We start from the raw sequence: 15,918 nt of genomic DNA on the forward strand, positions 1-15,918 counted from the left end.
AGTTTAAGTACGGAGTCGGATAAGCGGATATATTGTAACATAAATCCTCAACACCCTGAAACATAACTGTATAAATGCTGACACACAAATCATAAAACCATGATTGTATTCAACAGTATACACGCACAGCAACATTGCTGAGTTTAAACTGAGTTTAATTTGTTATGAAACTAATTGTATGCAAGCATTCTATTAGGCTGTAAGGGAGTTTAAGTTCGGAGTCGGATAAGCTGATATCTTGAAACATACACCATCAACACCCTGAAACATAACTGTATAAATGCTGACACACAAATCATAGAACCATGATTGTATTCAACAGTATACACGCACAGCACCAGTTGTGTACCAACACTAACATACGAAGGACATGTTTGGACGTGGCACTATCTGTCTTGTAGGTCATCTTGTTTTCTATAATGTTGTTCATCGCGTCGGTTACATATCACGGTTACAGCTGCGTTGGGGTGCAACACGATGACACACAGTCAACTTTAGTCACCGAAACTCACCACCCAAACCATCCAATCGCCTTTTACGGCAAGCAACGAATACGGGAAAATCCCCAGGACACATCAGGAGAATCAGAATCCCTTTTAACACATCACAGAATCTCCCAAGACATAAATCTCTCTGTCCCTTCATTAAAACTGTCACCAAAGCCATTCTTTGACACTTGGGTGCAGTTATTGAACTGATTATTTAATGAATGTGTGGATTGAGAGTAATACTTATTTGATGAACACAGCGGATGACTTTACACTTCCTTGTTCCTGTACTCTGCAAGAGCTTCCCGTCACGACGGAGCTGACATCACAGTCAACAGGTTTGTATTCTGCTGGAGCTGCCCATCCCGACGGAGCTGACATCACAGTCAACAGGTTTGTATTCTGCTAGAGCTTCCCATCACGACGGAGCTGACATCACAGTCAACAGGTTTGTATTTTGCTAGAGCTACCCATCCCGACGGAGCTGACATGACAGTCAACAGGTTTGTATTCTGCTAGAGCTGCCCGTCACGACGGAGCTGACATCACAGTCAACAGGTTTGTATTCTGCTAGAGCTGCCCGTCACGACGGAGCTGACATCACAGTCAACAGGTTTGTATTCTGCTAGAGCTGCCCGTCACGACGGAGCTGACATGACAGTCAACAGGTTTGTATTTTGCTAGAGCTGCCCATCCCGACGGAGCTGACATCACAGTCAACAGGTTTGTATTCTGCTAGAGCTGCCCGTCACGACGGAGCTGACATGACAGTCAACAGGTTTGTATTTTGCTAGAGCTACCCATCTCGACGGAGCTGACATCACAGTCAACAGGTTTGTATTCTGCTAGAGCTTCCCGTCCCGACGGAGCTGACATGACAGTCACCAGGTTTGTATTCTGCTAGAGCTGCCCGTCACGACGGAGCTGACACGAGAGTCAACTTTGGGTCGGTCCGTGCCATATCTGAGTGAGTGAGTTATGGTTTATAGTCACATCGGCAATATTTCAGCCATATCGTGACTAAATCAAGTTATATCGTCATGAAACACAAAACTGAACAATAAAACCTGTCGACAAAGGACAGTACAATAACTAGAGTATCACAGATTTTAGTTAAAACTAGTTTGAGAGTATATAAAAGAACAATGGTACAATTCAACAAGACAATATAAAAACGGGTTATAGATCGCCAGCAACCAAAGTTAGGCCACCACACTAGGGACCTGCTACCAGCAGGATTTACACCATCCCTTCAGTCGCTGGTGATTGTAGGCAATAGTAACCACCAATTAAAACGAACAAATAGTGCCATATCTGAATAGTCAGCCGCTGACAAAGGCGTTTCTAAAAGATATAAACATATACTGAGTCAAATTAAAAGCTTCACATTTTTAAAAGTAATCCCATATGTGATATACAACGGACAAATGTATCAGAGAAGGTAATTTTTAATCATTAATGTCCAAAGAAGGATTTTAATTAACGGTGGTAACTATAATTTGTTCCAAGCACCTACGGTATTCAGTAATAACATCAACAGTTGAAATCATAAGTCCCAAGCACGAGAATATGATGGCACACAAGCTCAGTAGCGTGTATGGCCACCATGTGCTTTGACAACTGCCACACAACGCCTCCGCATGGACCTTGTGATGCTTGTGAACACATGGTTGGGAAGACGACGCCATTGTTGCTGCAAAATGGTGCCAAGATCTTAAAAAAATTCTGTGGTTCTGGAGAGTGCGCAGACTTCTGCCAAGAGCATCCCAGACGTATTCGATGGGATTGAGGTCGGGAGACCTTGACGGCCAGTCCATGACGTTGACTCTCGCATTCTGAAGGAAATTCCTTGTCAAAACTGCTGTGTGGGGTCTGGCATTGTCGTGTTGGAAAATCAAACCGGGTCCATGTGCTGCCATAAAAGGCAGAAGTTCTGGTGCCAGTACCTGGTCGCGGTAAGCAGCAGCGTTGAGGTTGCCACGGATGACAAGAAGCCTGGAACGTGCATTGCCACAGAAAGCACCCCACACCATGACACTTCCGCCTCGAAATCTGTGAACTTCCTGTACGCAACGCTGGGCGTAACGTTCATGACGGCGCCTCCACACCCTCGCTCTACCATCAGCAAATCGAATATTAGATCGGGATTCATCACTGAAGACGACATGATTCCAATTCCTCTGAGTCGATCGTAAGTGTCGCTGTGCCCACAATTGACGTCGACGTCTGTGTAATTGAGTCAGAATCGGCCCGTAGTATGGCCGTCGTGCTTGAAGGTGAGCAGTTCTCAGACGGTTTCGAACAGTTTGCGCACTCAGTCTACCCGTAAACAGTTGATTTCTGGTTGATGTAGCCGTCAAAAATCGGTTACGGAGGTGACGTAAGACAATCTGACGATCCTCTGCATGTGATGTCACACGTGGTCGACCTGGCCGAGGGCGATCAGCGGTGGTACCCGTTTGCTGTAGACGCGTCTGTAAATCATAAACAGTCCGTCGACTACAACCCATCGTCCTTGCGACGTTCCCGTCTGCAACATGCCGATGGCATGTTCACGTTGCACATTTGAAAGGCGTGGCATGACAAATGGCCGTCAAGACTTTTGTTTTCTTGTGTTCTTTTTTTGTTAATGACTGCTAACAAGTATGGCTGAAAACACGTGCGGTATTATGGCCACGTGACCAGTTGCACGTGAAAAAACACTTTTGCCACTATAGTGCTGTGCACATGATTTTGATTGAATTACCTGCACAAAAACGGGTGTTATCTGAAGACAATACGTGGCCATTACTGTTTAAATACACATTAAGGGCCCACAATGATAACTGGTCAAAATGTTAAAATGTTAAGATTGTGAAGTTTTTAATTTGGTTCAGTATATATAATGGCATTAATATTTTCGTGTATTCCTGTACCTAGGTGTGTGCGTCATGTAGCTTTAGGATGAAACAAGAGCGCTTTGCGTATGTTAGGAATATATAAGCAAGTGACTGTTGTTTTATGCCTCAGTCAGCAATGCTCTAGCAATATAACCAGATCTGAGAAGGTGTTATATTGCTTGTTGTTAGCGGCGACTCAAGAGAATATATAGCGGCAATAGAATATGAAACGGCAGTTCGAATCGTGTCCTAAAAGAGTTGGTAGCTGCTCAAGCTTGCCTGGTCCAGACTTACGTGGGGATCATTGTGTTTTAGATTTAATAATAAATAACAACATTCCACACGCCCATTTAAAGATATACTTGTGATATAGTCGGAATCGTACCATGGATTTGCTTATAGTATTTGCTTTCAGCAGATATTTAATTTCTTATGATTATGGAAAGGAATTCGCCATTCTTTTCTACACATTGTTCGAAGCGGCGATGAAACTAACTGACTCGCACAGATGCCTGACAAAATTCATACAGTCACATAACGGCTACGGTATCGTGTGTAACCGAGGTGGACTTCCAGGGTAGAATTGATCCCCTTTAGACGAGATGGACATGCAGAGTATCATTTATCCCCTGTAACTGAGGTGGACTTCCAGGGTAGAATTGGTCCCCTTTAGACGAGATGGACATGCAGAGTATCATTTATCCCCTGTAACTGAGGTGGACGTTCAGGGTAGAATTGGTCCCCTTGAGACGAGATGGACATGCAGAGTATCATTTATCCCCTGTAACTGAGGTGGACGTTCAGGGTAGAATTGGTCCCCTTGAGACGAGATGGACATGCAGAGTAGCATTTATCCCCTGTAACTGAGGTGGACATTCAGGGTAGAGTTGGCCGCCTGTAGACGAGATGGACATGCAGAGTATCATTTATCTGCTGTAACTGAGGTGGACATTCAGGGTAGAATTGGCCGCCTGTAGACGAGATGGACATGCAGAGTATCAGTTAGCACCTGTAACTATGGTTCCCTGTAACTGAGATGTTTCGGACGGTCTGGCTCGTGATTTGGCTGATTGCATATCAAAGTGACCTAATGGTAGTGAAGTCGATCGTTACGAATGCTAATGGATCAGTGTCGATCAGTTTGACTTTAAGACGCAATTATTTAAATGACACCTCTGCAGGGCTGGAATATTCCTGAAACAACATTCACTCACTCGCCCACTGATTCACTGACTGACTGCCTCACTCACTCCTTTAAGTTGTTTTTGGAAAAAATAAATAATTCAAATTAAATAATCGTCCTAGCAGTAACAAAGAATACTAGGAAATTGAAGCATTGGTATTGCGGCTGGAATAAGATTTGTCCACATTTGCTGATAGAAATGATGAAAAAACTTCAAGTTATTTTTCTTGAAACCAAAGCTGCAACTTAAAGAGGTTATTTAGGACCAAACTGTGACTTGGCATGGCATGAAAACATATTAATCATTTTTTTTTAAAATTCGATGGTTGGTCTGGTTGTTTACAGTTGCAGAGAGGATTCCAGCTTTATCAAGGCGACGTAAAAATAACCGAGTATCGGGCAGAGAAACCGGTAATATACGAGTCTCCACAAGACTATGACAAGAATTATGACTCCAGGTTTCCAATAGTCAACTTATCTCTATGTCGAGCAATATTCCTTCAGCTCCAGACGTTGTTTGTTTCATTTCACAACTTTGATGTCATTCGAGCATGCTCTTTCCACCAAGGTTACAAACAGCTTCATACGACTCTTGCTCAGAAGTTGTTTTATCAAGGTTTCAGCCTTCAAGGCCTCGGTAAAGCTTTCAAAAAGTTTTATGGTAGACGTTGGGAGGACATTTCCAAAGTGTACGCACCAGTGACAAAAATAATTTCCGATGCAGTTCCCTATTTCGACTTGTACCTTTGTTCCCGTGTCTTTCCAGGTGGACAAATGTCTTGCCTTTGCATGTGTTTGTAACGGGTGCCACCGGTCGGGCAGGACAGTCACGCTCAACTTTTCGTGAACACCTGGTATCATCACTATTACATAGTGATTCATGAATGCGTGTTCATGATGAAGAGAACGGGTTTCTTATGAATATGGTTGGGTTTTGTCGCTTTTCTTTCAAACAGACTAACGATGTTAAAAATAGATACTGGAAATGTTTTTACCAGGGTAGTCACATCGAGCAGTTCATTGACACCATATCTTTGAAAGAACACATCTCCTGTCATAAAGTGATTCTTCTAATTGCATTTCTCTTTGAGGGACATTTAGAGAAGATATTTTCTAATACTATACATATTTCAGGATAGACTGACGTTTGAATTTGAAACGTTATTAAGTATCCTTTTAACATACTTTATTCAAATAACAATTACCACGCCAACCTGATAACGACTGAATAAAAACTATAACTTATCTGTGACAGTCCATTCTTAATGAATTATGTAAACGTTTGGTTTTAATTATAGAAGAACCACTTTATAGCTCAAGGACAGAATAGTGGTTGGCAAAGCGGACGCTCATAAAAGAAGAGCGGTTCGATTCTCCGTATAGGTTTAATATTTGAAGCCCAATCGTTGTGTCTCTTGTCATAATTTGCTTGGAAATGGAACATAATGAATTATCACCCCGCTTCTCACGAGTCATGTTACCCTATTTCTATATCTACCTATTCTCAGGTTTATCCACAAGAAACGACAATGCAGTTACTCTGGTACATCCTGTTCGTCCTCCTGGGTCACGCCATGGGTATACGTGACACAAGTCCTGTAGGGCCCCAGATGTGCGCGAGTCTCTGTCGCTCCACGTATGGATGTTCTGTATATGTGTTTTCACTGTCTCATCTCACCTGCCATTTGGTCAACGAGCAATACACCTGGGAGGGACCCGCCGTGAAGATGGACAACACACAGGTAAGTCGCCACACCAGTCGTAGAGTCGGTATAAAAGAACGCCTGCTTAACACTCCGGTCAGCAAGACTCCAACTAGTGAGTGAGTCAGGTTTAACGCCGCTTTTTTAACAGTATTCCATTCATATCACGGCGTGTCAGCTTAATGTGGGAGGAAAGGCCGAAGTGATGCAGGTCTCAGACGTTTACCACTTCGGTGAAACCCACGAGCACGCGTATGGTGCTGACAAACCTAGAAACATAATCGGGGCGAACCGGCGAATCCTTAATTATAATGCGGACACCGTCCCAAAAGGACGGACCGCCTCCTATCTGGAATACCGTCTTCCCGGAGACCGGAAGGTCCGGGTTCGATACCCAGGCGCGTCATACCAAAAGACGTGAAAAGATGGATGTTGTTACCCTGTCTGGCGCTCGGCATTAAGGGGCTAAAACAAGGACATGTCGGCTCGGAGTCAGTATACTGTGTCTGAGTGGAGTATTCATTTTAAACTACGGCATGGTATCTCAGAGAGCTAGCACTATAAATCTGCATCATTCCGGACTAGTACAAGCAGACACACACACACAATAGGTGAAATAGTCTTGGATGCGACGTTAAACCCAATTTCACCCCACCTCACCCAAAAGGACGGATAGTTCAGCCTGGGACCATTATTCCTATAATTATACTTTTATTGTGTGACGTCAGTGCAACAACTGAGCTAAACGATAAGGCTTTCCTTTGATGCGGTTTTAGTGTTAACTTATATTTCTTTCTGCTTACAACTTATACTAATCATTATGCACATTTTGTAAAACTGTATAAATAAAAGTAGTTGTTTGACATGTGCACCTCCCTTTAAAAAAAACAACTTGATTCGCTTCTGTATTTGGTTTCAATATTTCATAAGTATATTGTCTTGAATAACCTTCCTCGTCTCTTCCGCTGCTTTTCATGTAAAGGTTATTCAAATAAAAGTGAGTGAGTGAGGTTTTACGCCGCTTTTAGCAATATTCCAGCAATATCACGGCAGGGGACACCACAAATCGGCTTCAAACACTGCACCCATGTCGGGAATCGAACCCACGTCTTCGGCATGACGAGTGAGTGAGTGAGTATGCTTTTACGCCGCTTTTAACAATATTCCAGCAATATCACGGCGGGGGACACCAGAAATTGGATTCACACATTGTACCCATATCGGGAATCGAACCCGGGTCTTCGGCGTGACGAGCGAACGCTTTAACCATGAGGCTACCTGACTTCCCTTGAAAATAAAAGTGTTTGTCTTCTTTGTTAACAGGCCGCCGCATGGCAAGAGTACTAGCAGTGTCAGGCAACAAGCAAACCTTTTATGCAAATTGTGAGAATGGCGGGTGCTACCAAAGGATGCAGCAGGAAATGCTTACCCTTTTTTTTTCAGGCGGCAGAGGTCTACAAGCACAGATATGGCTACAAGCGCCCTCGCACAATTGTTTCGAAATTTATATCTCCAAAGGTGCCAAAACCTCAGCTACATCACAGTTAGACATTGGTTTTAAGTATATTTGACTGTTCTTGTGATAATGAATGCAATTATCCCCGTAATTTCTCCAGATTCCCGATGGTTAATTCTGACCCGATCGCTGAATGACAAGGGTGATGCCATGTTTGTTTGTAAACACTGAAAGTAGTCCCTACTTGACCTTTAATGTTTGCATCTCTATCCGCATATGACTCAAACGGATATCATGTTTATACGTTGGCTCTCACCTGCCGAGAAACCTACCCATTATATGATAAACAACTATATCAACTGGACAGACAGTAAACTATACAACTATATCAACCATTCAGACAGTAAACTATACAACTATATCAACTACACATACAGTAAACTATACTACGATGTCAGTCAGACAAACAAGAAACCATACTGCGATATAAAACAGGCAGACAGGTACTATTGTATAATCAGGGGAGACAGGAACTATTGTATAATCAGGGGAGACAGGAACTATTGTATAATCAGGGCAGACAGGAACTATGGTATAATCAGGGAGACAGGAACTATTGTATGATCAGGGCAGACAGGAACTATTGTATAATGAGGGAGACAGGAACTATTGTATAAGCAGGGCAGATAGGAGCCATTGTATAATCAGGCGGAAAGGAACTATTGTATAAGCAGACAGACAGGAACTATTGTATAAGCAGGCAGACAGGAACTCTTGTATAATCAGGCAGACAGGAGCTATTGTATGAGCAATGCAGACAGGAAACTATAGTATGATATCAGGAAGACAGATAGAAAATCATACTGTTATCAGCCAGGCAAAGGGGAAACTAGTTAGTGATATCGAACCCCCTGATAGTGTTCACTTAGTAGAAATGTGTATGCACGTTGTAACCCATAATTCTTCAATTTACATGGGGATACAGAACAGCATCTTTTGAACGGTAATTATTGATCAATATGTGATCAATTTGTCATCTTACAAGCACCGCCATATAAGTTGTCATGCAGATTTATGTCTACTGACCGATTTCGCTTGTCGTGTGTAGAAACTACTTATCTATTATCAACTTTGATCACATTCCATCACTTTTGATCAATCCTCTGACTGAGCTTCGCATGTCTCCAAATATTTTGATGTGTTGACGTTTTCTCCCGGGCCTAAACGAGACAGGTTATATAACATTTTATCCTCTTAAAACTGACCAATGTATGTGGTTGTTGCAGTCAACTTTGTTCAGGGTATTGTTCATACACAAACCTTTCAATTTGTTAACAACAACATGTGGTCACCGAGCATGCAGACTACATGCATGCAGACAATTTATTCAGTGAACATCGATTTAATGGGATGATTGGACATGATTCCGTCAAGTCTGGTTTCTGATTATTCGACCCTGGACTTATGTTGATGAACTCCTTCTCCTGTGCGAGGCCGATCATTAACAACTTGTCATACGCTTTCTTGGCACCAGAGTGTCTTCGAATGGTTCCTATGTTTCTCTTATTCCTTTGCAGTTGTGTATAGAGCAGGCAACAGGACGCTGAGATTGAGGCTGTTGGTGGCTAACTTCTTGTCAAGCAGAAACGAGCCTGTCTATCAGATCCTCACTGACGACTTTTCACCCAAGATATACCCAAATTTAAACCTTAAAGGCGTCAAAGCAGTGACATATTTCCCTTCGTTGCGTGCACTTATTGTGTCCAAACCTTATCAAAGTAAACTCTTAGCTATTTCTGTTGACACAAATATCAAAACGACGATAAAGGAAAACATAATTTGCAATGCAATGGCTATTGACGACAAGAGGAATCTGCTCGTACTAGCTGTGCTATACGGAAAGCCTGCCGTATACACAATGACATCCGATGGACGCAAGTACAGCCTGCTCTTTCACTTGAAAATGATAAAAGAACAGAAGCGGATGTACCCGACGGCCATAGCCATGGACACGAAACTAGACCTAGTCTATATCTGTCTTCATCAGAGCATAATATCAGTTCATTTTGAGGGTAACACAACAGAAATTAAAAGGGGTCAGAACTTAATTGCTATGACTTTTCATTCACATGAAAATGTCCTCCACTACAGTGATGGCGACAAACTAAAGAAACTGTCCTTATCCGGTAAAAAGGAAATCCAAACCAAAGATTTCCACGTCTGGGTGAACGAACTTGTATATTACAAGGGTTATGTTCGTGCCAAATTGTTCCGTAATATTTATATTCACAGTATTCCAACAACCAATCAAAATAAACTTTTCTCAACGAAAATACCACTAAAAAACAAAAAAACAAAGGTTTCTGTGTACTCTGCCTTGAGGATGTTCCATCCATATCAACACGTATTTGATTCTTTCTGGGAAAGAACTTTTGGACTTTTTTCGATCTTCATCAGACACATGTTTACGACGAAACCAGATTCACGTATTATTGTAGAGGTAATCCCTCACTTTTGAATAAAAGTATTGTTAAAAATGTCTGCGGGTATGTGATTAATTATTTTACCTTTCTAAGATAGGTATTTGTAAATGAAAACGATTTGAAATAACTGTTAAAAAAACGAATGGGTCCTCATTGCACATCATTTCACAAGAGAGGCAAGTGAGTGAGTGAGTGAGTGAGTGAGTTGGGTTTAACGCCGCATTATTCCAATTATATCACGGCGAGTCAGCTTAATGTGGGAGGAAAGCCCGAAGTCTAAGACGTTTACCACTTCGGTGAAACCCACGAGCACGGGTATGGTGCTGACAAACCTAGAAACATAATCGGGGCGAACCGGGATTCGAACCAACAATCATAGGTTTCTGGCGTGCCCAAGGGACGCAACTCTGCACAGCGAATCGCGGCGCCTTAGACGACTGGGCAACCCGTGCCCCCAGAGAGGCAAGTTGGGAAACCACTCACTGTCATAAACTGACGGCCAAAAGAAACTTTACCACTTTAAAAATGTAACGGCAAAAATATACAAATACAAGTTCAAACTAAATCAAAGCAAAACACATCGTCCAAACACAAAAATGCTCTATGCAGAAAGTGATACACGTACCACGTCACGCTAATGTGTTGAAAATGCGAAATAATGAAAACACTTGCGTAAGAGTATACAAATGGTACGGACGGCATGTCAGACACTCACACTGATTGAAAACCACCACCGAAATACCACGACTGATACTCCAACAACGCGTGCGGGCCCTGCAACCTGATGCATCCGGGCAGACATCAGGCAGGCCACGAACAGGCAGAACCAGGGTAACTAGGCCCAATGAGGACCGGTACTTGCGTACTTTGCATCTCTGGAATCGATTCTTGAGAGTGAAGTCATTAAGCGACGAATGCTTTAGGGACATAATGCCATATAACAGTGTTGCATCGTAACCTGTTTTACTGTTCGCATACGCAGCAAGCCATGCGCGTTTGTAGACAACTATAGACAGAGGTCAAGTTTAAGATATTCGTACCTCCACCGTTAAGATTTCAATCTTAGCTAGGATCCCATTTTTAAATCCAAGCCTAACATCCATTGTAATTAAAATTTCTCTGTGCAAGTGGGCCCAGGAATCGTACCATGGACATTGTTTTTAGCAGATAATTCCTGATTGTGGAAAAGCTTGTGTTGCTTTTACTTTCTTGAAACATTCTGAGAATCAAACTGGTTCTAACCTACAAGACGGCAAACACTCGTAGTAATAACTGCAATTGTAGTCAAAGTGGCGTTAAACTGAGCTCACTCATTCAGAAACACAACGCAAGTGGACAGGAAGAGAAGGAGAACAGGTCAAATGAACATGTATTTTATTCAAAACAGGTTAAAAACATATGTTACCGATTTGTATGAATTATTCCGTGTTGTCAGGGACACCTACCTACACAATGCGACACAATATTATCGGCTTGAAGTTCCTTTTTGTCGTAAGTATATGAAATTCTTGCTTCTTATTCTGTACGCTGGCAGTGACTAATGAGTCATGATAATAGAGGCTTGCATATATCTGGTTATCATAGTACAACAAGAAAAACACAGATGTCTTAAACGAAGCTATTTTCAGTATGTTGTTTGTCATCAAAGATATTCGAAGTACATCACGTCGCTTACCGATATACACCACATCTTCTATTGGGTCAAAGTCTATACCTTGCAAAGAAGACCCCTGGAATAACACGTTCCTAATTTTTCCTTTCAAGTCTGCTGAAAGGATTTTGTTCCGTAAACACATATAAACGAAATCGCGTTCAAGATCCATGGCCAAAGCAGTTGGAAAGTCATATCTATCCCCTGATGGTTGGCTAATGTTAAACAAGAGTTTGTATCCTCCCCCATCTAATTTCATTGTGTACAGGGCAGACCAAGGCAGTCCTATTGCTAATACGAGGAGGTTTCTAGTCACATCCACAGACATGGCAGAACATACAATGTTTGATTTCATCGTCTCTACAGAGCTGTCGCCTAAGGTAAAGTAGGAGAGTCTGTATGGGTCTGAAAGTGACAATATTACCCTCCTCAAGGCCCCCAGATAGCCTGTGGCTTTAACCTTCTTTGAAGTGAGATTGGGATATACAGCAACGGACTTGTTGTCCATATGGAACTTATAGAAAGGTTGTTCTGTAGGAGACATGTACTCTATGGCTAGGAGGCGTGGTAAGATGGCATGCGCAACTCGGTGTTCCCCAGCGGAGACTGAAAATGAATACAAAGAGAAATAATAGTTTGGAACAAATACCTCTTTCAATCTTAACGGGGCGGTCGGGTAGCCTAGGGGTTTAAGCGTTCGCTCGTCATGCCGAAGACCAGGGTTCGATTCCCGACATGGGTACATTGTGTGAAGCCCATTTCTGGTGTCCCCCGCCGTGATATTGCTGGAATAAGCGGCGTAAAACCATACTCAGTCACTCATTTCAATCTTAACAAACAAAGCCGATCAAGATTGAGTTTGACCTTCGGGCATCTGGACGAATCATCTGGACAAATACTTGGGTAAAATATCACCGTTTAATTGAGAGGTTATTCTTGGTTCAGGTCAATGATTATGAAGGATAACTTCGTTTAACTAAGATACCACTACCAATCCCACCATCGCCAATGCTGTCTGATCTACAAATCGTCGAATTCAAGTTGAACATCATGTTACGTTATACAATTTGCTTGTTTTAGTTAAAGGTGCGATAATCCCTGTGTAAAAGCGACCCGTGATGATACCGGGTAGAATAGGTCTTCAGCAACCCATGTTGCCGTAAAAGGCGACTATGCTTGTCGTAAGAGGGACTAACGGGATCGGGTTGACAGGCTCGCTGACTTGTTTAATGCATGTCATTGTATCTCAATTGCGTGGATCGATGCTCATGATATCAATCAATCGGAGTCAGTATACTGTCTGAGTGGGGTATTCATGTAAACTACGGCATGGTATCTCAGTGAGCTAGCACCATAAATCGGCATCAGTCCGAACTAGTACAAGCAGCCACACAAACACGCACACGTACATGCACGTCGCTATATAAGTGCAATAATCTTGGACGCGATGTTAAACCCAATTTCACCTCACCTTATATTAGTTCCTGGATACTTTCATTTCCAAAACTTGTACCGGATTGAATATTTATATAATCTATATAGCTTTGCTTTTGCACGTAGGTAATTCTGCTGTCTTACCCGTGTTAACACTTGTGCCACAGGACAGAGTGCCTGCTCTGCTGTAGAAGATCCTGGAGTACTTGGCACATGTCCTGGTCAGGGCTGCTACCACTCTGATGTCAGTCTGAAGGAAATAGTTATTTTCATTTTATAGAAATGCATGGAGCCGATGGTTCTGTAACTCATCTGTGATTTTCGATGTGAGACTTGCTACATGTTTGTTGTGTTTAATACCACACTCGGTAACATTTAAGCTAAAAACCGGCGGCTATAAAGCAATTGAAACTGAGTAAGTGAGTATGGTTTTACGCCGCGTTTAGCCATATTCCAGCAATATCACGGTGGGGGACACCAAAAATGGGCTTCACACATTGTACCCATGTCGGGAATCCAACCCGGGTCTTAGGCGTGACGAGCGAACGCTTTAACTACTAGGCTACCCGACCGCCCCAATTGAAACTGGACTAGATATGCCAGTGATTGACATCATGACTAACCTTTAACGCCGTCGGGGAAAGATAACGCCCATTTCGATTAATAATCCGTGGCAACTCAGCACCATACCCGTTCTCGATGATTTCATCAACATTCTACGATCAATGCTGACACAGGGGGGTGCTGACACCAGGGGGTGGGGGTTGGGGTCAGGTAGCCCAGTGGTTAAAGCGCTCGCTCGTCAGGCCGAATATCCGGGTTCGATTCCCGACGTGGGTACAATGTGTGAAGCCCATTTCTGGTGTCCCCCGCCGTGATATTGCTGGAATATTGCCAAAAGCGGAGGGGCGGTCGGGTAGCCCAGTGGTTAAAGCATTCGCTCGTCAGGCCGAATATCCGGATTCGATTCCCGGCGTGGGTACAACGTGTGAAGCCCATTTCTTGTGTCCACCGCCGTGATATTGCTGGAATATTGCTTAAAGCGGCGTAAAACCATACTCACTCACTAACGGTTCAAATAGCAATGCTGTTCACAGAGGCTCTGTTAGTGAAAGCAGTCGCTTTGGTCGATGTTCCAGCCACCTCACAGCAAAGAACATCAGAAAAACATGGATAATTGAGTCATACATTGAACCATGTGACGAAATGAACCATGGCTAGGTTCTTTGTGGGACGAGCACATGCTACGCCACACCCCTAATCTCCTTAAAATCAGATCTTAGTTCTCGCTACCGCTGAACAAAGATCTGGGGACATCCCATTACGGGTCACGTCAGAACGACCTTTCTCGAATTTTGACCGACCAATGAAATGACTGACAAGAAATCAATATCAGCCAATCAGAAGGCAGCTTTCTCGAGCTTTACGACACCAGTTTCAATCTGGCGACTACGCTTCGAAACATATTTTGACGTATTCTCGATTAAAAAAATAATAAAACTGATAAGAAGAACACTCTGGAATGGCTTATAGATGGCCTAGATTGTATGGATATAATCATAAAACCCGTAACTGTCGTTCGGAATACCCCATGTCAAATATTTCGTGGTTGCATGATTAGAAAACACCTTCCGGTTGTCACTTTCATGATTTGGTAAGCGACGCTCTGATTGGTCGGATGAAAGGTCGTTCTGACATACCCCTAATGGGATGTCCTCAGATCTTTGTTTAGCGGTAGCGAGTACACAGATTTGATTTTAATGAGATTGGCCACATCCCCTATCCATCAAATGAAAGGATGAACCAAATACCTGTTTGTTGTTTGCATGTGTCGTTGCCCCGTGGGATAAGCTAGCACGGTTCTGTATCCTACATGAGAGGTGGCAGCTCGAGAACAGATATTCCGAGCACCCCAACGTGTCCTCGCAGAGCTCTTTACACATGTTGGGCCCAAACCATCTCCTTGTCTCACGCAAGTCAATTAGGACCAACATTTGTAGGACCACCGTCACAGCGGCCCCTTGACTGAATAGAAGCAGCATCCCTTTATCTTCGAGTGACTGTGTTGAGAGAAAACTATACACCTTTATAGTTCCGAAACCAGAGTTTTGCATGTACAATCTAACGAAAGTTTACCATAATTTGAATAATTGATTGTTTCAGTAACACAGTATCATCATGGGGAGTAGGGTTTTATTAAGTTGAATGGTGGTACTTGAAGTAAAACTTTAATGAGATCAGTAGCAAGTCGTTCAACTCGTAATTGCCGAAGTCAGAACTGGAAATTAATGGTTACAATTAATGATAATAAATGTCTGATCTGGAAACTCAAAATTAATGTTAGCGAGTGACAATTGAGGTGATATCATTTTAATAAGACATAATAGGTATATTTGACTTAGCAAAACGGTTTCCAGTGAGAACGCTATATAGATTAAATCAAGTGTGCTGTTCAAATGGATAAGGGATGGCAAGAAAGTAAAGAGGTATATGTCAGGACAAGGCTATAATCTTTAATCATCGTCTTCTCACGATCACATAGTCACGTAACTTTAAATTCAATGCATCAAGTCATATCACCAATGAAAGAGTCTCAACCGTCAAAATGCATGTATAAATTATATTGACAGTTGTCGCGGAC

Source organism: Haliotis cracherodii, unplaced genomic scaffold, assembly GCF_022045235.1.
Source record: "Haliotis cracherodii isolate W230 unplaced genomic scaffold, xgHalCrac1.p SCAF_14, whole genome shotgun sequence".
Taxonomy (NCBI): Eukaryota; Metazoa; Mollusca; class Gastropoda; order Lepetellida; family Haliotidae; genus Haliotis; species Haliotis cracherodii.